At 38.7% G+C, this 22,532-nt stretch overlaps 1 long non-coding RNA gene and 1 pseudogene across 2 annotated transcripts; both read left to right on the forward strand.

The window, feature by feature from the left end:
• Positions 1–1,214: 1,214 nt before the first annotated feature.
• LOC126586554 (uncharacterized) lies at positions 1,215–6,481 on the forward strand. Of its 2 annotated transcripts, XR_007610840.1 has the most exons (4): positions 1,215–1,303; positions 1,405–1,513; positions 6,219–6,327; positions 6,451–6,481. It is a non-coding gene; the product is annotated as an uncharacterized LOC126586554 (long non-coding RNA). The 2 variants fall into 2 exon arrangements; XR_007610841.1 differs by lacking the exon at positions 6,451–6,481 and having other exon boundaries at positions 6,219–6,362.
• Positions 6,482–8,473: 1,992 nt separating this feature from the next.
• Positions 8,474–19,088, forward strand: LOC126584492 (ABC transporter D family member 2, chloroplastic-like; annotated as a pseudogene).
• The last annotated feature ends 3,444 nt before the right edge of the window (positions 19,089–22,532 follow it).

Raw genomic sequence — 22,532 nt, forward strand, 5'->3', positions numbered from 1 at the left:
CATGTCGCACAAGCAGTGCGCTTGCTGGCTACCATTGAAAGAACAGATGCAGTCAGCAAGCCGTTAATCCAACTGAGGATCATTTGATCATGTTGTGTCCAAGAAGTGTAAGCAAGATTGACAACGCTACTGCCCGCTAAATGCTTTGCAGGGCAGACGTGAGAGTCGTCGACATATCCCATCAAATCTCGACTCTTTAGGATTGGCAAAATCCGAGTCAACCATAATGGATAGTTGGTGCGGTCAAGCTTGATATGAACTACGGTGGTCATGGTTGATGAAAAAGGGTTGGTCGAGGAGATTGCAACAGGGGTAGTGGTGTTTACGATGTTGTTTTCAGCCATTGGGAAGGTGATGGGCTTAAAAAAAATTGGATCTTTTTGTGGTCATTAAACGGAAAGGCTCAATACCATGTAAAACTCAGAACACTTAAGGTTTTCAGCTGAATTTGCCTATCCATATAATGATGGATTGCTTGTATTTATATCAGTTTACATATTACAAAAGGGTTTTGAAAAACCCCATTTACACACACAATTTGAATTTCAAATGATACAAAGCTATCAGACTTAGCTAAGAAACATTCAAATGAAACCTAGACCTAAAAAACTTGTCCTGGGATAACAGTTGAACTTTAGAATATCCAACTGAAGAGTTTGAACTAGAGTTAGATGCTTGATAAGTCTGACTTGGTCTAACATATATATGATCAGATTCTATACAAAACTTTCCACTTTATGTCACTTATAAACTATTCAAACATGACACACGAGCCATTTGCCTTTAGTTTGTGCAGCAGTTTATAGCTCTTCCAGTCAGGCACGTTGTACACTTTGCAAAAGTGAAGTGACTTCCGTGCATCCTTTTTCTTCACTACGTTTATTTTTGGCGTTTGAATTGAATAAGTGTGCGGAAATCATTTCTTTTGCAAAATGATTTTCAATATATGCTTGAACCTAAGAATCAATGCGTGCAAACGACTCCATGATTAAGGTATTGAAGTTAGGGTTTGGGACATTTATTTTGCAAGCAATAACTACCCTATACGCAAGGAGACTACAAAGAGGGAAAGATGAACTTGAAACAATGAAACCTCTGATGTTAGATCGAATATGATTTGCTTGTCATAATCCATGGTTTTAGGGTGAAATTGGCCAATGAGTTCGTGAAGAAATTGTAGTAGCACGAATTATGAGCTCTCCAGTAACTGTTGAAATGGTATCAGGCTTTATACTTTAGGTTGATTAATACACAAAGATTGAAGCTTTAAAACCAGAAAATCTAAGAAGGAAGAGCACAGAGAGTAAGAGAATGTTTCTGTATATTTTTCTATATATGTGAAAAAACAGAGAATACAATCTTATATTCCTCTAATCAGTCAAATGCTAAGATCCTATTTTTCAGGTAGCAAGGACTCATCTCCAGCCATACATACCATCGGAGGCCACGATCCTTCCACTTGGAGAAGGATCGGGTAACACAGTACATCCCAAGACAGATAAGAATAACAGCTGTAAGGTTTCTAAAACAAGAATTAAAACTAGCCGTTACAAGTTTAAAAAACTAATGGCTATTTCTAAAAATAGCAGTTCTTCAACTTTTCGAATTCTTCATTCTCTTCACTTTCAACCTGCAGGATTGTCATCTGCAAGTTGATTTAAGCTTAGTATGCAGCTTAATTCTCAACAGCCTCTCCTAAGCTGCTTAATGGCTTAACTCCAAGCCTCAATCTCAAATGATTAAACCTGTCTTTTGGCAAAGCCTTTGTAAAAATGTCTGCAAGTTGTTCTTCACTTCTGCAGAATTTCAAATCAATCACACCTTCTTGCAGGGTTTCTCTTATGAAGTGATACCTTCTGTTGATATGTCTAGTCCTCTGATGAAAAACAGGGTTCTTTGCCATAGATATAGCCGACATATTATCACAGAACAAAGGTGTTGCCTCAGTTTGCATCTCTCCAAAATCATCAAGAACAAACCTTAACCAAATGGACTGTGTTGTTGCCTCAGATGCTGAGACATACTCAGCTTCAGCAGTTGATAGAGCAACTGTGTTTTGTTTTACAGATGCCCAAGAAAACACTCCACTGCCAAAACTAAATGCATAACCAGAGGTGCTTCTGTTATCATCTTCACTTCCTGCCCAATCTGCATCACAAAATCCAATGAGAATTGCAGATTTGTCATTCACATACTCAATGCCATAGTTAAGGGTTCCTTGCACGTATCTTAGTACTCTTCGTGCAATTCCCAAATGCTTCTTGGTGGGACTATTCATGAACCTTGATAACAAACTTGCAGCATACATCAGGTCAGGTCTAGTTGCTGTTAAATACAATAGACTTCCCACTATTTTCCTGTAAAGTCCTTCATCAGCTAATTCACTCCCATCCACTTTCTTTAGCTTTTCACCAGTAGGCAAAGGAATAGACACTGGTTTGCAATCTTCGAGCCCAAATTTCACAAGTAAGGACTTAGCATACTTACTTTGGTGTATGAACACACCTTGATCAGTTTGCAATATTCCCATGCCCAAGAAGTGATGTAGAAGGCCGAGATCAGACATTTCATATCTTTCCATCATTTCCTTTTTGAATTCACTGAGCATCTTGTCACTACTTCCAGTATATATAATGTCATCAACATAGATTGACACAATTATCAATCCTCCTTCATCATCAGATCTTGTATATAGTGTGGCTTCACTTGTGCTCCTTTTGAACTTGCACAGTGAGAGATATGCATCAATCTCACTGTACCAGGCTCTAGGTGCCTGTTTAAGTCCATATAAGGCCTTCCTTAACTTATAGACCTTGTGACCTGCATTTGCCAACTCAAAGCCCTCAGGCTGCTCAACATACACTTCTTCCTCAAGTACACCATTTAAAAATGCTGACTTAACATCCAACTGAAATAGCTTCCAACCTTTTTGTGCTGCAAGAGCAATGAGAGTTCGAATTGTGTCTAACCTTGCCACTGGTGCAAAGGTTTCATTGTAGTCAATCCCAGGTTTCTGTGCATACCCTTTTGCTACAAGCCTAGCCTTGTGTTTTTGAACCGTTCCATCCAAGTTAAGCTTAGTTTTAAACACCCATTTCACACCTATAACTGGTTTATCAACTGGTCTCTCAACAAGTTCCCAAGTATTGTTCTTTTCAATCATCTCCAACTCTGCATTCATAGCTTCTTGCCAGGCTTTATCACCTACTGCTTCTTGGTAGTTCTCTGGTTCTATAATACACATGTGACATCTTGCATATATATCTTCCAGAGTTCTGATCTTTACTGGAGTGGAGCTAGGTGTTGAGCCTTGGCTGTGACTTCCACTCATCTCCTCAACTGATTCATTAACAGTGGTGTTTGAATGAGTATCTCCAGCATTATTAAACTGATTTACATCAGTTTGTTCTTCACTAACTTCATTTTCTGCTCCATTCCCTTCAAGATTGAAAGGTATTGAGATAGACTCCCCTTGGTTACTTTCCCACTTCCATGATTTGTCTTCACTGAAAATCACACTCCTTGAGAGTACAATTTTCTTAGATTGCAGATCATACACTCTATATCCCTTTTCACAGCTTCCATATCCCATGAAGATCCCCTTTCTGGTTTTGTCATCAAATTTCTGCCTCAAGGGTGATGGGACATGAGTATAACAGATACAACCAAATACTTTCAGATGCTTAATTCCAGGCTTCCTACCTGTGAAAGCTTCGAAATGTGTTTTATCTATCACAGATGTTGTGAAGCATCTATTTTGGAGATATACAGCTGTACTCACAGCTTCTGCCCAGAAAATCACAGGGACTCCTTTCTCAGTCATCATAGATCTTGCCATCTCACAAATTGTTCTGTTCCTTCTCTCAGCAACTCCATTTTGCTGAGGAGAATAGGCAATGGTTAGTTGTCTCTCCATTCCCATGCTTGTACAGTAATCCAGGAACTCATGTGAGGTGTATTCACCACCTCTATCACTCCTTAATTTCTTCAAACTAAAGCCACTTTGCAGTTCAACAAAAGCTTTGAATTTTTTGAACACATTGAAGGTATCAGATTTATTTCTGAGAAAGTAAACCCAACACATTCTTGAGAAATCATCAATGAATGTGATGAAATACCTATTCCCTCAAATGGACTCATTTTGCATTGGTCCACACAAATCTGTGTGTACCAACTCAAGTGGATAGCTTGCTCTCCACACTTTTCCTTTGTCAAATGACTCTCTGTGATGTTTCCCTGAAACACATCCTTCACACACATCTTCCATTTCTGTCAAAGCAGGTAATCCAAGTACCATTTCCTTCTGTTGCATCTTCTTCATGCTAGCAAAGTTCAAGTGTCCAAACCTTCTGTGCCAGGTCCAAGAGTCTTCAATTACTGATGCTTTTCTTGCTGCAGGTGTCATAGATTCTAGTGACAGAGGGAAACATCGATTTCCTGTCATGATCACCTTTGCTACAACATTGTTGAGGCTCCTATCATCAAAGATAACTGCCATATTACCTCCAAATAGAACATAGTATCCATGCTCCATCATCTGGCCTACACTTAGTAAATTCTCATCCAAACCTGGAACCAGCAATACTTCATTTATGTATCTTTTCCCATGCTGTGTTTCAACCACCAGAGTGCCTTTTCCAGTTGCTTGTACAAGGTCTCCAGTGCCCATTTTGACTTTACAAGATACAGATCTGTCAATGTTGATTAACACAGACTCTTGAGATGTCATGTGATTACTGCAGGCACTGTCCACAAACCATACACTTCTATCTTGCATAATTGAAGAGTGACAAGCATAGAACATGGTTCCTATGGTTACCTCTTCTTCTTTTGCACAGTTAGCTACTTGCTTGTGACTATCACAGTCTTTTGCAATATGTCCAAATCGGTTGCATTTTCCACACTTGGCTTTTCCTTTGTATCTGCACACACCGAAATGGTATTTCTGACAAACTTGACACTGTGGTTTCACACAACTTTGACTACTACTTCCTTGCTTGTTCTGAGAGTTGAATCTATTGTTCCAATTTCCTCCAGAATTGTTGTTCCAGTTTGAGCCATTGTTGTTGCTCAAGTTTCCACTTTGAGACCAATTTGATCCCTTTTTGTATTGTCCCTGCCACTTTTGATTTGGTCTACTCTGTGACCCCTTGTAGGTACCCGAAGCTTGGTTATTTCCAACTCTTAGGCTACTAAAGGCTCTCTCAGTTCCTATCAATTTATCCCTTTCATCATGCAGATCTTCCCTTTTATCATAGACTTTGACAGATGCAATGACTTCTTCAACTCTAATAGCATCTAGGTCTCGAGTTTCCTCGATAATGGACACAATGGATTTATACCGCCTACTTAGACTCATTAACAATTTCTGCACAATTCTTTGTTCAGTCACATCTTCACCAAGGGATTTCAGATTGTTCACAATTCCAAAAAACCTACCCAAATAGTCATCTAGGTTTTCACTATCTATCATTCTCATATACTCAAAATCAGCCCTAACTGCTTGAAGTTTTACAGCTCTTACCTTTTTATCTCCTCTGAACTCTCTTCTCAGAATGTCCCATGCCCCTTTTGCAGTCTTCTCATTTCTGATGCGAGGGAAAAGCTCATCGGTTATGGCTCCTTGTATGAGACTCAGCGCCTTGGCATTCTTTATTCTGTCTTCTCTGGAGATGGTAGGTGCTTCCACTGGAACTTGCTCAGCCTCACTACCTTCATCTCCAGAATCTTCTTCCTCCTCGAGAATCGGCTGTGGTTGTACTCCAATATCTACTACATCCCATAGGTCATGCGCTATGAGGATAGTCTCCATTTTGACTGCCCAAAAATCATAGTTTGCACCATCAAACTGTGGAGTTCGTAAATCTCCACCTGAAGAACCTGATCCCACCATTTTCTTGGTGAATACAAGTGAACCAACAATAAAGGAACCACCTTTATCCCCTTTTGGGAATTTTTCAGGAAGAACCTCTCTCACAGTTTCACGCCCCTCTCTGGAATCAGACCTAGTGCTCTGATACCATGTTGAAATGGTATCAGGCTTTATACTTTAGGTTGATTAATACACAAAGATTGAAGCTTTAAAACCAGAAAATCTAAGAAGGAAGAGCACAGAGAGTAAGAGAATGTTTCTGTATATTTTTCTATATATGTGAAAAAACAGAGAATACAATCTTATATTCCTCTAATCAGTCAAATGCTAAGATCCTATTTTTCAGGTAGCAAGGACTCATCTCCAGCCATACATACCATCGGAGGCCACGATCCTTCCACTTGGAGAAGGATCGGGTAACACAGTACATCCCAAGACAGATAAGAATAACAGCTGTAAGGTTTCTAAAACAAGAATTAAAACTAGCCGTTACAAGTTTAAAAAACTAATGGCTATTTCTAAAAATAGCAGTTCTTCATCTTTTCGAATTCTTCATTCTCTTCACTTTCAACCTGCAGGATTGTCATCTGCAAGTTGATTTAAGCTTAGTATGCAACTTAATGCTCAACAGTAACGTAACTATCGATCAATGAAAGAAATTTATTTTTCCGAGGCTTGCAAAACTCTCGTCATTGTCCTTTGAAGACTGCACCTTTCGTTTTCTAATCCATTTTTGTGACAGTCTGGTACTGCCCTCCTAAGATTAGGTTTGGCTTCATCATCGAATTGATCCGTGAATGATCAGTTACTCCAATGAGAACTCTCGGCCAGGTACGTTTCAGTTTGTGACATTTTCATTTGAGCTCATCCAATCTGTGGAGGAGGGAAAGAGAAACTTCAAGACCTTGTACGGTAATCTTTTTTTGTTCTTTTTTTTTTTAACAAACGATATGAGGGTGGGCTATGTCTCCCAATAGACTAAAATAATGTGGTTCAAATTTGTTTTTAACAATAATCAAATCTAAAACTTCTTACTTATAAGTGAAGAGAAATACCATTAAACTGTAATACTAAATAGCGTAGGCTAATATTTAAAACAGAGAAAAATGGCACCTCTTACAAAACAACGACTCTTTGTATTTGAGGTGCTTCCTGGTGTAATTTTCAGCTCTACCCCTATGTAAATCTCGCGAAATGTCATAGTCGAGCCCAAGACCCCAACAATCCTCTCACCCCAACCCCATTAATCGGTTTACATGTGGGCCCATTTGTACCAGACTACTCAATAGGGCAAGAATTGACTGAAATTCAACTTGAGTGGTCTGAAGTCAAGATGGCATCTGCCACGTCCAAATCTCAAACATTGGAAAATTTGGAAAAATAGCTAAAATTTAGATTATGAATAAAATTATAACCAACAATTATAACTTTCTATAATTTTAACTAAAACTTGACATGAAAATACTATAATGCCTTGTACTGGAGTTTACACCCATTTACTTTGCTCTACTACGTTCACACCATTTGTCAGGCACACAGTTGTAAAGCTTCTAACACGAGAAATTTTTCATTATGTCTAGTCATACGCGTGATACACTACGTATTATTATATAAGCCATGAAAAGTTTATTTCGTGATTTGTTAATTTTTTAACATAAATATCTCACAACTTGTATAATGACACATGGTGTATCATTTATATTCCGGTACACTAAACTATATCTCCTGACCCAAATGTAGCATTTCGACAAAGACCAGGAATTTCGAACTGAGCTCTGAATATTTTCAATTTCTGGAGCTTTAGAGTTTTGGGCTTATCCTACAACAGGTTCTTGCAAAGAAACACTATGTATTTGCAGAGAGGATTATGACTGAAATTGCAGTGAAGGAAACTTGAGTCTCTGGGTGTTAACTGCAGAGCTTCTTATTGGGAAATTAGTCCGGGAAGAAGAAGGGAGAGAGCGGGAGGGAGTTTGGGAGTTGTAGAAAAAAGAAGAGGTTAAAGAGCACAAGTGATAGCCATTTTCCCTCTTTGTAATTGGGTTTGACTCACTTTTGCGTTCATAATTTTCCAAAGCAATTGCAATCATCGAATTCCACTACACAATCTCTCTTTCCGGCATCCTGTCAAACAAAACTCTCGCCAAACCCCTCATCACACCTCTGAGTAGTAAGTAATCAAAGAATTAACAACAAAAACATCCGAATCAAACCCACAACGCACAACAAAACAATGTACTTAATTCCTTAGCCAATTTTAAAGCAAGGAAAATTAGGAATTGAAATTTGAAATAGGGATTGAGAAAAATGGGAGAAGGGTTTTTACTTGGAAAAGGGATAGAACCATAAACTCTAGTAAAGAGCATTGTAATATTTTTATGTTAAGTTTTGGTAAGTTATGAAAATTTATACTTGTGGCTAAAATTCTTTGTTGGTTAAAATTATATGCATTTTTATCACAAATTGTATCTGAAATTGACCATCCAATCAAGATAATTTTTGAAGTTGAAAATCAATCAATGTAGTCCTTAAATATGGATGCTACAAATCAATAGCATCCATATCCGTCAAAATTTATGTTAATGTGCTAATGTAGCACACATGTGGGTCCCACATGGATTAAAAAATAAAAGAAAATTAAGAGTGAATTTGCGACTCAAAAATCCCAGAAGGGTAAATTACGAGAGGGACGACGAGGGATTACGATCCCATGAATCCAGAAAGAAATCCCAGAGGAATTACGATGACGAATTGGACGAGAGGACGGTAAGTGCTGCGGGTCATCCTCCTGGAATTCCATGGCTACTACATAGTCATGTGATGCATTCCCAACAGCAAATTGCAAACATCAATTGCAACAACCACAGTAGCAAATATGATTATATGACACCAAATGGGATTGCACGTCAATCTTCCTTTTAATTAAAATCAAAATTCATTTGAATCTGGTAGCTCATTGACAATTGTTCATAAGGGTTGGACCGTCGAATCGAGACCCAGATCAATTGCGTGAGGAGAAACCGAGGGGAATCATGAACTTGGAGATGTTGCTCGGAAATGGAAACCCACGGATAATTTTTGTAAGTTGTCGATTGTAAAATCTCATCCCCAGAATTTCACCATTTATTACGTATCTCGTATTTTAAATTCGTATTTCACGATTACGTTATCTTTATTAGTTAATTTAATTCCGTTAATTTTAAGTTTAGTAATTGATTAGTTATCGAGTTGGAAGTTTCTTAATCAATCTTTATCTTTCGTTGATATTTCGAAGTTACAACTAGTGTTTTTAAATAGATCTCGAACACACGAACGCATAGGTGAAAGCCGTTTGCGAGTCTGAATTATAACGGTATAGTTGCTGACGTTTGAAGTTGTGAATTATAGATTGTGGGAATTGTTTAATTTACACATGTGGGCTGAAGATTAAGTTAGTCTAATAATAAAAAGGGGACAATCAGATTTTTGGAGGGTAGAAATGACCAATTAAAGGGAGAAAAGCAAAAATCGTCCTCTCCTATTTGTGAACCCGTGTGCTCCACCAGCACACTTTCAAACCGGCCAATTTCAGGCCAATTCCTCCTTTTCTCATTTAATTTTCCTATCTCCTTCACCTGCAACTTGCTCAACTATCTTCTTCTTTCCATCTCCACCAAAAATCAAGGATTTTTTAAGGCCTAATTCGGGTAGAACTCCACAGGAGAACCCGAGGGTTCTTCTTGACAAATTGTCGTTCAGGAGAGTATCATCATTCACCATCACCCTTAATCAACTTCCCTTAGACCTAGGAACAAGACCCAAATGGTGGGTGGGGCGTTGGAATACCAATGAAGCCGAATTGAAGAACACCCACCTTAGGGTTTCGACAGGTGCGAGCCAATTTGAGGGCCTTTCCGGCCAAATTGGACTCGACCACAGATATAAAGTTTACTCTACTTGTTGAGATCTTCATTCTTGTAAAATTTGAGAATTTTTGGAAAAAATCGAATTTCCCGATGTGTGACATTTGATTTATGAAAATATTGTTGGTAGAGTATATTATTGATAAAGTCCACCACTTGATTATTCTAACAATTGACAATCTTACCATTGAATTGATACCCAATTTTAGTATGCTATGGTAGATATTGTTTAAGGACCTTAGGAACTTGCAAGTGAAAACCTAGTGATTGGATCTTACAGAATAAGTGATGTAAGATCATGGACCCTACCTTAGAATGACGGTTCGATTCCTCATTAAATGTTGTTGTGGGAGACATATGAGAGTTTTTAAGTATGTGAATTATCGAAGGAAATCTAAATGTTGACTTGTACCTTGTTTAGGCAGTGATAAAACGTGATGCCTTGACTCTCGTGCTAGGGTGCATTAGCGCGGACTCCAGGTGAGTGACTTTAACATATGTGATATTGGTGATTACCTTGTTTTCGTAATTGTTATCCTGTGTGGATATGACTTGGTTATATATATATGTTTTCTATTGAATTGTTATTTTTAATGCTTAGCCATTGATTCAAGTTATGAAATGAGATTTGATGTGTGTATATTGAAATATGGTTTGATTTGTTTGATTGGCATGATGTGACGAAATGTGAAGGCTAGTGGTTGGCCGTTAACCCATTGTGATGGGGATTTGTTGCTTCGATATTTTTTTATTTCCCGCTTCATTGATTCGTTCTAAATTTAGTATTTGTGCCTTATTTCCCTTGGTTGAGCTTTTGTAAATTAAGTAACTTGTGCTTGTCTCATTTGTTTGAGCCGTTATACATTATGGTTGTTGGTCTTTCGCGATTCCGTTGAGTGATGGTCCGGGATCGTATCCACCTTGGGTTTTATTGAGTTTGGATTGAGATAGCTTCAAAGGTGTATGTTTCGGCCAAACTATGTCGCCCTAACCCTACCTTTCATTGTGTTGTATGAGAATATGGTTGTGAGATGTTGTGATTGTTTCAGATGAATTGTTGAATGTCTGGGTGACCCCTTCGAAGTTTTCAAAAGTTTGGTATTGATTTCTCATGCATGATTTATATTCAAGGTTTATAAATTGTGATTGATGGCTGGTTTTATTATTGTATCACATACTTTGTACTATTGTCACTCACACGAGCTTCGCAGCTTAACCGAGTTGATGTTTGCCCGATGCACCATTTCGATGGTGTAGGCATTGATCATACAGGTGATAGGTTTGATTAGACTCCGAGAAGTCCGTAAGTGGGGGTAGCAGTGAAGTTATCAAACACGTGGAGCGTTAGATTACCCTTGATTCACTCTTGTGCCTTATCTTTTGGGACTTTCTTTTGAGCACTTCAAACTTGTTCTTAGTAAATCAAAGATAATACTTCTTTTTGGGTTGTACATATTTGTAAATATCTTGTGAAGAACTTAGCCACCTTCTTTTTAGTTTGGGTTGCAGTTAAAATATTTCATTCCGTATGGTATGTCATATTCAACGAATGTTATTTTTCCTTTGCCACGTGTTGATTTGCGACGTATGTTGGGATCGGGACGTGTAAATTTGGGGTCTTGAGAATATGGGTTTGTGGTATAAGAATTAGGGATTTTAGGGTGATCAATGGAGTTTGGCGTCGAATAAGGAAATCAATTGGGTTATTCTACTCCAGCTCCAGCTCCAGAACATGGGTTCGTCCCACTCCAGCTCCAGCTCAGAATATAGGTTTGTCCCACTCGAGCTCGACTCCAATTTTGAGGAAATAATTTGGGTTGAGGATTCTAAGGGAAAGGAGTGGAGGTTGTTGCTTAAAGTTTGAATGGGTGGTGGCGATGGAGAAAGGAGGAGATGGAGGTAGATGTTCTGGTGGAGGGGAAGAAGAAGGTGAACATTTTTTTAATTAAAAAATTATTTTTTCAAAGTAATAATTAAATTTTTTTTGTCTACATGGTACAAGTGTGGCAACACATAAGCATAAATGTGACGGGTCTAAATGTGGTAGTATTTAATTAGACTTGTGGATCTATATATGTCTCACATCAGATACTAACAGAAATTTTGATAGGATTCTAACGAAATGACGATATTGATTTTAAACAATCATATTCAAACACTACATTGATCGATTTTTAATTCGGATAAGTTAATTTTAAAGATCATTTGTGATAAAACTCAAATTCAATTCATGATCAAAAATTTTAATATTTTTCTAAATTCCCAAACACTGCAGCTACTTCTTCTCTTGCTCGTCTGTGCTTCTTCTTCTCAGCAACTCAGCATATCAATGGAGCCAAACTACAGCTGCCCAGAACCCAAAATCCACCAATTACCTGTTGTGTTTGGCTCATATACTTATGAGTTGGCAACAATTTTGATAGTGTAACTTTCTGAGTGCTACAGGGAAATGGCAATAGCCACTTTGTGTTAGGCTTTCGGTTGTGGCATGGATGTCTTGTTTCAAGAGAAGACATGGTGACTACCACAAGCAAAGTTGGAAGCAAGACCAGACTTTGTGGTTGCTTGCACACAATTGTGCATGTTTTATTTTATATGCATTAAATGACAAATGGAGAAAAGTTGTACTTTATAGACTAGGTATAGACTTTGATGCATGCTAGGTAGGCTAGGTGATAATTATGTCATGTGAACTTAAGACTTTTTGGTCTTGTTTGTTGGCATAGTTGTTAATGTATGTCTATAACTAGATGCAATATTTGTGCATTTAGAAATGCATTGAGAGAGCATCCGAAGGAGAATACAAAGGAGAGAAAATATAGAGTGAGAGTGAGAAACTCTTGGGGAGAGTGAGGCTCTTAGTAAAATTCTATGAGTGGGTGTACAAGGGATTTGGGATTGGGATTTAACTCATGTTTACTTGTATTGTTATTCTCATAGTGAAAAGCAATATCTCTGCGGGGACGTAGGCAGGATTTTTGCCGAACCTCGTAAATTTCTCGGTGTCTTTATTTCTTGTATTTTATTCTGTTCAACTGAATGTGATTTGGTGAAGTTATAATATGAATCTCGTTTCCGCACTGACAAACGGGCCAAGGCACAACATTACCCACTTATTCTCTCAACGTCACGGTACGAATACCATATTTGCAAGCCCATAATTACATCCTGGGCAATGCTTTCAACTCCACGGAAAGAAACTCGAGCTTCAAGAATTTCAAGAACTAATTTTTTGTGGATAGAAAGAGGGGAGAGAGAGAAACTTGCCATCAGGTTGGTGAATTGATGGGAGCTAGAAACTGAGAATTCAAGAGAGAAAGATAGACGAAGAAAAAGAGGGAGGAGTGGAAGAGGTCAACAGAGATTGACGGAGAAAACGAGCCAGGAGATTGGCGGAGAAAAGGAGCCAACAAATTATTTTTGTAATTTTAAAAAATAAAATTTTAATATCAGTTGCCTTGCTTGGACAATTTATTTTACGTAGCGGATATGCCGATATGCAGCAGGACGGATTACCGTTAGCGGTGGCGTTGTATAATTGGTCTCATTCATACGATGAAAACTGCTGAAATGGTTGATTTTTATTTTCAGAGAATCTGCACTGCAGTCTGCAGGTAGATACTCATTTCATTTGACATTTGCAATGCTAATCACACTATCACACCTGGATTTGTTTGGATGGAAGGAAAATCCCAAGGAAAATCAGTTCAATCACTGGAGAATTAAACAAAAAGAAAGAAGACAAATGGAAAAAATGATAATGCAGGCACTGTCTCACTTTGATCCTCCTCCGCCTATAACTCCCCCAACTACCGCCATTGCCGCCACATTGGAGTGAGAGTGAGCGTCGGAGTCGAAAGAGGAGCAACGGCCTCGCATGCTCATTGGCTCCTCTTCTCCAGATTTCCATCATTGTCCACCATGTCCACCACTAGTAGAAGCGGCTGCAATTGGATGATGAGGAGGAAAGAGAGGAGCAAAGACGTCGAATCATCACCTGGGCGCTGTGCAGCCGCCTCGGGCTCTACAGTTCCGCCAGCTACAGAAAAGGTCCGCTCTCTCTTTACTTTTTCTCTTTGATTTGATACTATTCTTCTTCTTCCTCATGAGCTGGTCGCATTATTGCAGCAAAGGGAGGTGCCTAAACTGCGACCGCTTCTCCGAAGATTCTGGAAGGTGGCGGCTCCCTATTGGTCCTCCGATGACAAGGTGCAAGCGAGGATAAGGCTCGCCGTAGTCTTCGCTCTCACTCTCGCCACCACCGGTATCAGCGTCTGCTTCAATTTCCTCGGCCGTGACTTCTATAACGCCATTGCCGGTCACTCTCTAATTTGTTAATCTTATTGGTAATCAATTAAGTTAATTTATATTACTGAATTTTGTTTCCTCTTTGCTTCCGTAATTGGATTTTGATGATAATTTGAAGACAAGAACCAAAAACAATTCACGAAGCAGCTGCTTTACTACTTAGCTGCATTTGCCGGTGGAATTCCGGTGAGTACTTCCTCTGCTTAGTTTTTTTCCCCTTTTTTGGGGTCTTCGCCTTCATCCTCCTGTAATCACAAGAAAGGAAGATACAAAAAGGCAGTTGCTAAGATTTTGTCAAAAAAGAAGACCACAAAAGAACAATGAATGCCAGAGGTTTATGCCAGTAAATTGCAACCCACAATGGAAAAAGCCTAAAAGTTGCTAGGTTAGCTTTTCGGGTATTCTGTTCACAAGTTTCCACTTCTTTGCATTTTGATCATCGCCAATGGGTTCATACTCGTACGATTGTTGTTGATTCGTTTGCCTATGCAGTTATGTGGTCATGGGAACAATGACCTGGTCTTACTGATGTTGATATATTTGTTACATGAGTTGACAACTTTTTGTGCAGATTTTTGTGTTGCGATATTATGCAAGACAAACTCTTTCTTTGAGGTGGAGAGCTTGGATGACAAAATATTACCTGGATCGTTACCTAAGCAACCAAACCTTTTATAAAATTCAATCCCAATCAATCATTGATAATCCAGATCAACGCATTGTTGATGATCTAAATTCGTTCACAGAGATTGCCCTATACTTCTCCGTAACACTTTTCAGTGCTGTGATAGATCTCATCTCGTTCAGTAACATCTTATTCAGTATCTATCCTCCGCTGTTTGTTGTTCTATTTGTATATTCAATTGGTGGAACAGTCATAAGTATCTTTCTTGGAAAGGTAACTTTACCTCTGTTTAACCAAAAAGTATTTCCTATGTTGTATGCAATTGGAACTCGGTTTAATGAAAACGTTGTATCCGTGTTTTCAGAATTTGGTTTCTTTAAACTTCATGCAAGAGAAAAAGGAAGCTGATTTTCGTTATGGACTTGTGCGCGTCAGAGAAAATGCTGAATCCATTGCTTTCTATAGTGGTGAAGCAAATGAAATGCAACTTTTGCTACAACGCTTCACAAGTGCTTTCATAAATATGAGCGTATGAATAATTTTATCTTCTTCTGTTTTCATTTACAATGAAGACTCCTTTTTCTCTCACAAATTTAATTTTACGCAATATTGTTGTGTCTAGTGTACTCACTTTAAACTACATGATCTACTTTAAATAAACTTGGATCGATTTATGGCAGATGCGCTGGTGTCATTGGATTATTGATGATGCCTACTGATAACCCCTATAAACAACTTCAACATCCACTAAAAAAATCTGTTTTTCTACATGTAATTTTTCTTCACAACATAGGTTTATTATCAGTGTATCACCATGTATGGGCTCTCATTACCCTTATTCAAGAAGCAAGAAAGATGAAGATGCTAAACATGTGTTACTTAGCATCTATAATTTAATTTGTAAGCATGCGTTTGATTTCTTAAGTACGTTATATACATGTATCTCATCTGATAAGCATCATGTTCCAGTTTTCAAAATTGATCACGTTGTTTCTGATATTTAGACTTCAGTGCCTGGGTCTTGATCTCTGTTGAATCTCTGTTGATGTCACTGTGATATCGGTGGCTCATTCAAGAGACTGAGCTGCATCATTATGCCTAAGAACTATACAGTTATGCTTAGGACTTGCTGGTTTTTTTTAAGTTACTTTTGGTACACAGATGCCTGCGAGGATTGATCTAGAGCATGTTCTGTTTACATTTAATATATTTACTGATTTAAAATTACTATGCGTGTTGATTGTTATGCCATGCACATCCAAGTGATTGTGTTTTAACTCATATTCCAACCTTGCAGAAATTGTTGATATGTTCAAGAAATCTCGAGTTTTTCACTAGTGGATACAGCTATCTCATTCAGATTATTCCCGCTGCTGTTGTTGCTCCTATGTATTTCTCAGGCAAAATTGCGTTTGGTGTCATTAATCAGTCAGTATCTGCTTTCAGTCATATTCTTGCAGACTTATCCCTTATTGTCTACCAATTTCAGACTATCAGTGCATTTGCAGCTGTAATTGATCGACTTGGTATTGTCTCTGTATCTTTATCTATATATCTGCTATAACGAGGATCTGTTGCATAACTTTGACTTGACCAGATAGAACTTCATAAGGAAGCTGTCTAATTTGCGTGATATAACGGGGTCTTAAAATTAAATGAATATGCATGAGACTCCCACTAGAAAGACATTGACAAAATACTGACACGTTTTCTTACAGACATCATTTGCCCACATCGTATAACTTTTTGTACTTGTTCAGGTCATCTGAAGCCATCTTCAATAATATTTGTTATGACTAGGGATGCAAAAACTACTAGGATGTTACCAAAATTTCCACTCAACTTTTCTACTCTTCACCATAATACTCGAAGTTCTGAGGTTAACTCTTGAAGTTGATTAGATTTATTCAATCGTTTACAGATTCATAATAATATGTACCTTGTCATACTGTCTGACTGTTAATAAATTGACTTATGATGTCCAATATGGCAATGCTTTCTCTTCTGACTCCACGTAAGGAGATCTTTAGTGGCGTAGGTGTGTTTTAACTGTAAATACTTATTTGCCTAGTGATATCTAAAACATACAGGTGAATTTGACGATTTGTTGGATAGCAGCAACCCAGAACGCCATTCTGACCCCTCAGAAGGGATAAGTCTGATATATAGTAACGTCAAAAGTTTACCGGAACCAGAGTCAAATGGATCCATTCCCATAGAAAAGCAACAAAAGTTAGTGGATATAGAACACTTGACGGTGGAGACTCCAAGTGGTACTGCATTGGTTAGGAATTTATCGTTGGTAATCAACAAGAATGAGCATTTATTGGTTAGTAACTCCATTGTTCTATTGAATTTATCATTAGTTTACTAAGTATATCTTGACACGGAGCTGAAGAACTTTTCCCGTACATGATCATTTGAACAGGTAACAGGACCAAGTGGGAGCGGTAAAACATCTTTGTTAAGAGCTATGTGTGGTCTTTGGAGTACTGGAAAAGGAAAAATCATATTCTATGTGAAGGACGTTGAAGATAATCAACCGTCCATTTCTTCTGGTGTGGTAGTTCTTGAGATAGATACTGGTGGTGATAAATATGGGGAACTTGGAAGGCCCTCAAATAGGAATTATGAAGGCATATTTTTCCTTCCTCAAAAACCATATATGGTATTGGGAACACTTCGCCAACAGTTGCTTTATCCTACATGGGCTGAGGATGCGATTTCCACAACCGACGGTACTAAACCAACTGGTATGGACTTCAACTCCTTTTGCCACATGGTATGTGTGCTGACTGCTGAGGAAGCAATAATTGTTGAGAGTTGTCCCACATCGATGAGGGACAATGTTTGCTATGTGCTTATATGGTCTTGGGTTATTCCCCCATATTGCCAATTGGTTTTATGGTGGAACCCCAATTTCATCATGGTATTAAAGCAGGTCTTTCTCGTATGAAGCCAAACGGCCACACGCGTTCCACGTCACCCAGTTGTTGTCCACGTGTAGGCTTGAAAATCGGTCACACGTGCTGGGGCGTGTTGAGAGTTGTCTCACCCAATTGTTGTCCACGTGTAGGCTTGAAAATCAACCACACGTGCTGGGGCGTGTTGAGAGTTGTCTCACATCGGTTAGAGGCAAGGTTTGCGGCCACACGTGCTGGGGCGTGTTGAGAGTTGTCTCACTCAGTTGTTGTCCACGTGTAGGCTTGAAAATCAGCCACACGTGCTGAGGCGTGTTGAGAGTTGTCTCACATCGGTTAGAGACAAGGTTTGCTATGTGATTATATGGTCTTGGGTTACCCCCATATTGCCAATTGGTTTTATGGTAAAACCCAATTTCATCAATAATCACCTGTGACAATTGTTTTGTAATTCTTGCAGGGTCACTTCCTTTCTTGAAGCAGGCACCAAAATCAGAACATACGAGTGAAAAGCCTAGTAAGCCCACAACGGAGGACCTGATACAGGTTTTGGAGGATGTCCGACTTGGCAATTTATTATCCCGATTCAGCAGTTTGGATACTTCAAATGACTGGTCTAGTGTTCTCTCCCTTGGAGAGCAGCAACGCCTTGCATTTGCACGTTTACTGCTTTCGAAACCACAATTAGTTCTGCTGGATGAATCTACCAGTGCTTTAGATGAAGCCAACGAGGTATTACCACGCTCTTTCCTAAGAATTTCAAGGTTCATTTGTTTATCTTCCTAGTCCTTCCCACATGTATTGGACTTTTCAGTCCAGAGCATCTTCGGGAATTGTCCCTAACGCATTTAGTCAAACTTCGCGCTATGTACACAAACACCTGAAACGAATAATCTAGTCTATAATCCGTTGATAAACATAAGCTAATGAACTTGTTCCAAGTCTTTTGGAAGTGTTGGTTTTGTACCACTCATTCGATGTCCACCTGCTTCAATTTTTTCCCATGAGGCCTAGAAGCATAGTTGTTGAATCACTATGAAGATAACATGATATAAGTCGTAATGATGATCTCCCGGTTGTGCTTCTGTTGGCAGGTTCATTTATATCAGCAGATTGAAAAGGCAGGCATAACATATATAAGCGTTGGCCACCGGCAGACTCTATACGACTTCCACAAGAAGAACTTACGGATCTCCACCGAGGAACCCAGCAGCGCCAAACCCAATTGGAGCATTGAATCCATCAATCGAGAAACAGTATAAAACTCATGAAACCTATAATTGTAGCTGCCTTTTCTTACATTAGGTCACTTGTTTGTTCTGTTTCTGTGGTGTGGTGCAAGTGTTTTCCGGTCCTCTGTAGCATATGTAGTTTCTGCAAAACTTTCTAGGGTTTATATATAATCGGATGCTATACAAAACTTTCCACTTTATGTCACTTATAAACTATTCAAACATGACATGCAAGCCGTTTGCCTTTTAGTTTGTGCAGCAGTTTATAGCTCTTCCAGTCAGGCACGTTGTACACTTTGCAAAAGTGAAGTGACTTCCGTGCATCCCTTTTCTTCACTATGTTTATTTTTGGTGTTTGAATTGAATTAAGTGTGCGGAAATTATTTTCCCTTGCAAAATGATTTTCAATAGATGCTTGCACCCAAGAATCAATATGTTGAGTTTTGGTTTCAATATTTGTTGTATATTTCATTATGAATGTTACAAGAAAGTGAAAGCAACTCTTATAGAAAGCCAAAAGAAAGCTACAATAAATTGTAGTATACTACACAAACACAATCCCTAAAATCTGCCCTAACAAGTGAAAAAGCAAAAACCAAATTACAAGTAAAGAAGCTTTTGCAAGAAACTAAGAAAGGTTGATGTAAGGTGAATGACAAGTTATGGAAAGGTTGATGTAAGTTGAATGACAAGCTATGGAAAGTGACTTTAGCCTATGACTTAGCTAAAGTGAGGATGACAACTCATACATACAACCCATCCATACAAATCGGTTTCAATACACCCCCTCAAGCTGGATCAAGGGGATTGATTGATCCAAGCTTGCACAACAAACGCCGAAACTGAGCAGAGTCTAGTGCTTTTGTGAATAAATCAGCAAGTTGATCGTGGCTGCGTGTGAACACGGTGTCTATCACCCTGGATTGAACTTGAGCACGAATATAATGGCAGTCAACTTCAATATGTTTGGTCCTTTCATGGAATACTGGATTGGAGGCAATGTGCATGGCAGCTTGGTTATCACAATACAAGGATATAGGTGCCATGCTTGTGAATCCGAGCTCGGAAAGAAGACTTTTCAACCATATGAGTTCACAGGCTGTTGCTGCCATAGTCCTATACTCAACTTCGGCACTAGATCGAGCAATAACAGTTTGTTTCTTGCTCTTCCAAGTGACAAGGTTCCCTCCAACAAATGTGCAAATACCTATTGTGGATTTTCGATCAAGGGCATTTCCAGCCCAGTCAGCATCTGTGTAGGCCAAAATGTGATTTGATCCATTGTTCTTCATAATTATCCCTCTTCCTACTGAGCCCTTGAGATATCGAAGTATTCTCTTGACGATTTCCCAGTGAACTAGAGTAGGAGAGTGCATGAACTGACTGGCTAGGCTAACTGAATATGAGATATCAGGCCTATTAATGGTGAGATAAATAAGTTTCCCAACCATTCGCTGATAAACACTAGGGTTCGAGAGAGGTTCACCTTTTTCATGCCACTGAAGTTTGCTAGCTAGGGGTGACCAAGCTGGTTTACATTCCATCATGTTAGCTTCATCTAGAAGATCAAGAACATACTTTTTTTTATTCAAGAACAATCTCTTTGAAGAGGTAGCCATCTCAATTCCAAGAAAGTATGTCAAGGGCCCCAAGTCTGTAATGGCAAATTTTTGGTGAAGTGACTGCTTAAGCGTCTTGATTTCACTTATATTGTCACCTGTAATAATTAGGTCGTCAACATATATAAGCACAACCAATTTGCCAGCAATACTGCTTCGAACAAACAAAGAAAAGCCAGCATGACTCCTTTTGAACCCTGCAGCTTTAAGGACTGAACTAAGCTTCGAATACCAAGCTCGAGGGGATTGTTTGAGACCATATATGGCTTTGTGAAGTCTGCAGCCCTTGTTGGATTCATTTTCTCTTAGATGACCAGGAGGCAACTTCATGTACACTTCTTCTTCAAGATCCACATGAAGAATTGCATTCTTCACATCCATTTGGAATAAAGGCCATGCATTATTGACTACCACATACAACAATACCCTCACTGTGTTCATTTTGGCAATAGGAGCAAAGGTCTCCTTATAGTCAATGCCATAGGTTTGAGTAAAGCCTTGAGCTACTAACCATGCCTTGTGTCTTCAATGCTTCCATTGGAGTTGAATTTGGTCTTATATATCCACTTACTTCCCACAACTTTCTTGCCATTTGGAAGATCCACTACACTCCATGTCTGGTTGTCATTCAGAGCTTGAAGCTCTTTAGTCATAGCATCTTGCCACTCAGGCATGCATGTGGCTTCATGAAAATTCCTTGGTTCGAAAGTATGGGACACTTTGTTAAGGAAAGAAGTATGAGAATATGAGAATCTGTGATAAGAAATGGCTGCAGAGATAGGATGCCTTGCAGTGTAAGTAACATACTCTTGTAACCTCACTGGTGGATGTCTATCTCATGTAGGATTTCTTCTTGGTACACTTATAGCTTGCTGATTTGTTGAGCTTCTGATGGTTCAGATGAGCTTGGCACTGCATCAGCTACACTCTCAATGAGTTGAGAATTATCAGTGCTGATATGAGCAAGAGTGACTTCATGAATTTCTGCTGGAATAGGTAGTGGAAATAGGTCCATAAGATCTTCCATATTAGCATTAGTCTCCAACCCTTTGTGGAAATAAGGTGAATATACATCAAATCGCACATCTCTTGAGACTACCAGTTTCCCCGTGTTAGGGTTGTACACTTTATAACCCTTTTTAGAACTGGCGTATCCTATAAACACACATTTGACAGCTCGAGGGTCAAGTTTGTCACGATGGAGAGCTTGAATGTGCACATAACAAGTACAACCAAAGGTTCTGAGGTGAGACAAGCTTATAGGCCTGCCCTTCATGACTTCAAAAGGAGATTTAGTAATTAACACTCGAGTTGGCAGTTTATTAATGATGTACGTGGTAGTGAGTAGAGCTTGAGACCAAAATTTCTTAGGAACATTCATTTAGATCATAAGTGATCGAGTCTTCTCCAATAAGTCTTGATTCTTTCTCTCTGCCACACCATTTTGTTATGGTGTACCAACACAGCTAGTTTGATGCAAAATGCCATGATTGCTTAAGTAATTACTCATGTTATTGGAAGTGTACTCGGTACCATTATCTGATCTTAACATATATAACTTAGATGAAAATTGATTGGTGATTAGGTTGTGAAAGTTCTTAAAAACATCAAACAAATCACTTTTAAGTTTTAAAAGATACAACCAGGTTACTCTAGAATAGTCATCAATAAATGTAACATAATATCTATACCTATAAAAGGATTCTACACGAGAAAGACCCCAAATATCAGAGTGAACAAGCTCAAAAAGTTTACTAGTTCTAGAATTAGAGGAAACAAAAGGAAGTCTAGTGGCTTTGGACATTTGACAAGTTTCACACTCCAGTGTGTTTTTACAAAAAAAGGGAAACAACTTGGTCATCACATGTTCTGAGGGATGGGCAAGGCGTTGATGCCAGAGTTGGTGTTCTTGAACTTGACTTAAGTTGACACTGAGCTTTTTGACAAAATTGGACTTCTTTGAGAGATAGTAGAGTTCATTCAAGAAGAATCCTTCACCAATCTTCTTCTGAGTAACTCGGTCTTGAAACACAACATTGTGAGGGGAAAATAT

This window comes from Malus sylvestris, chromosome 10 (genome assembly GCF_916048215.2).
Source record: "Malus sylvestris chromosome 10, drMalSylv7.2, whole genome shotgun sequence".
Lineage (NCBI taxonomy): Eukaryota > Viridiplantae > Streptophyta > Magnoliopsida > Rosales > Rosaceae > Malus > Malus sylvestris.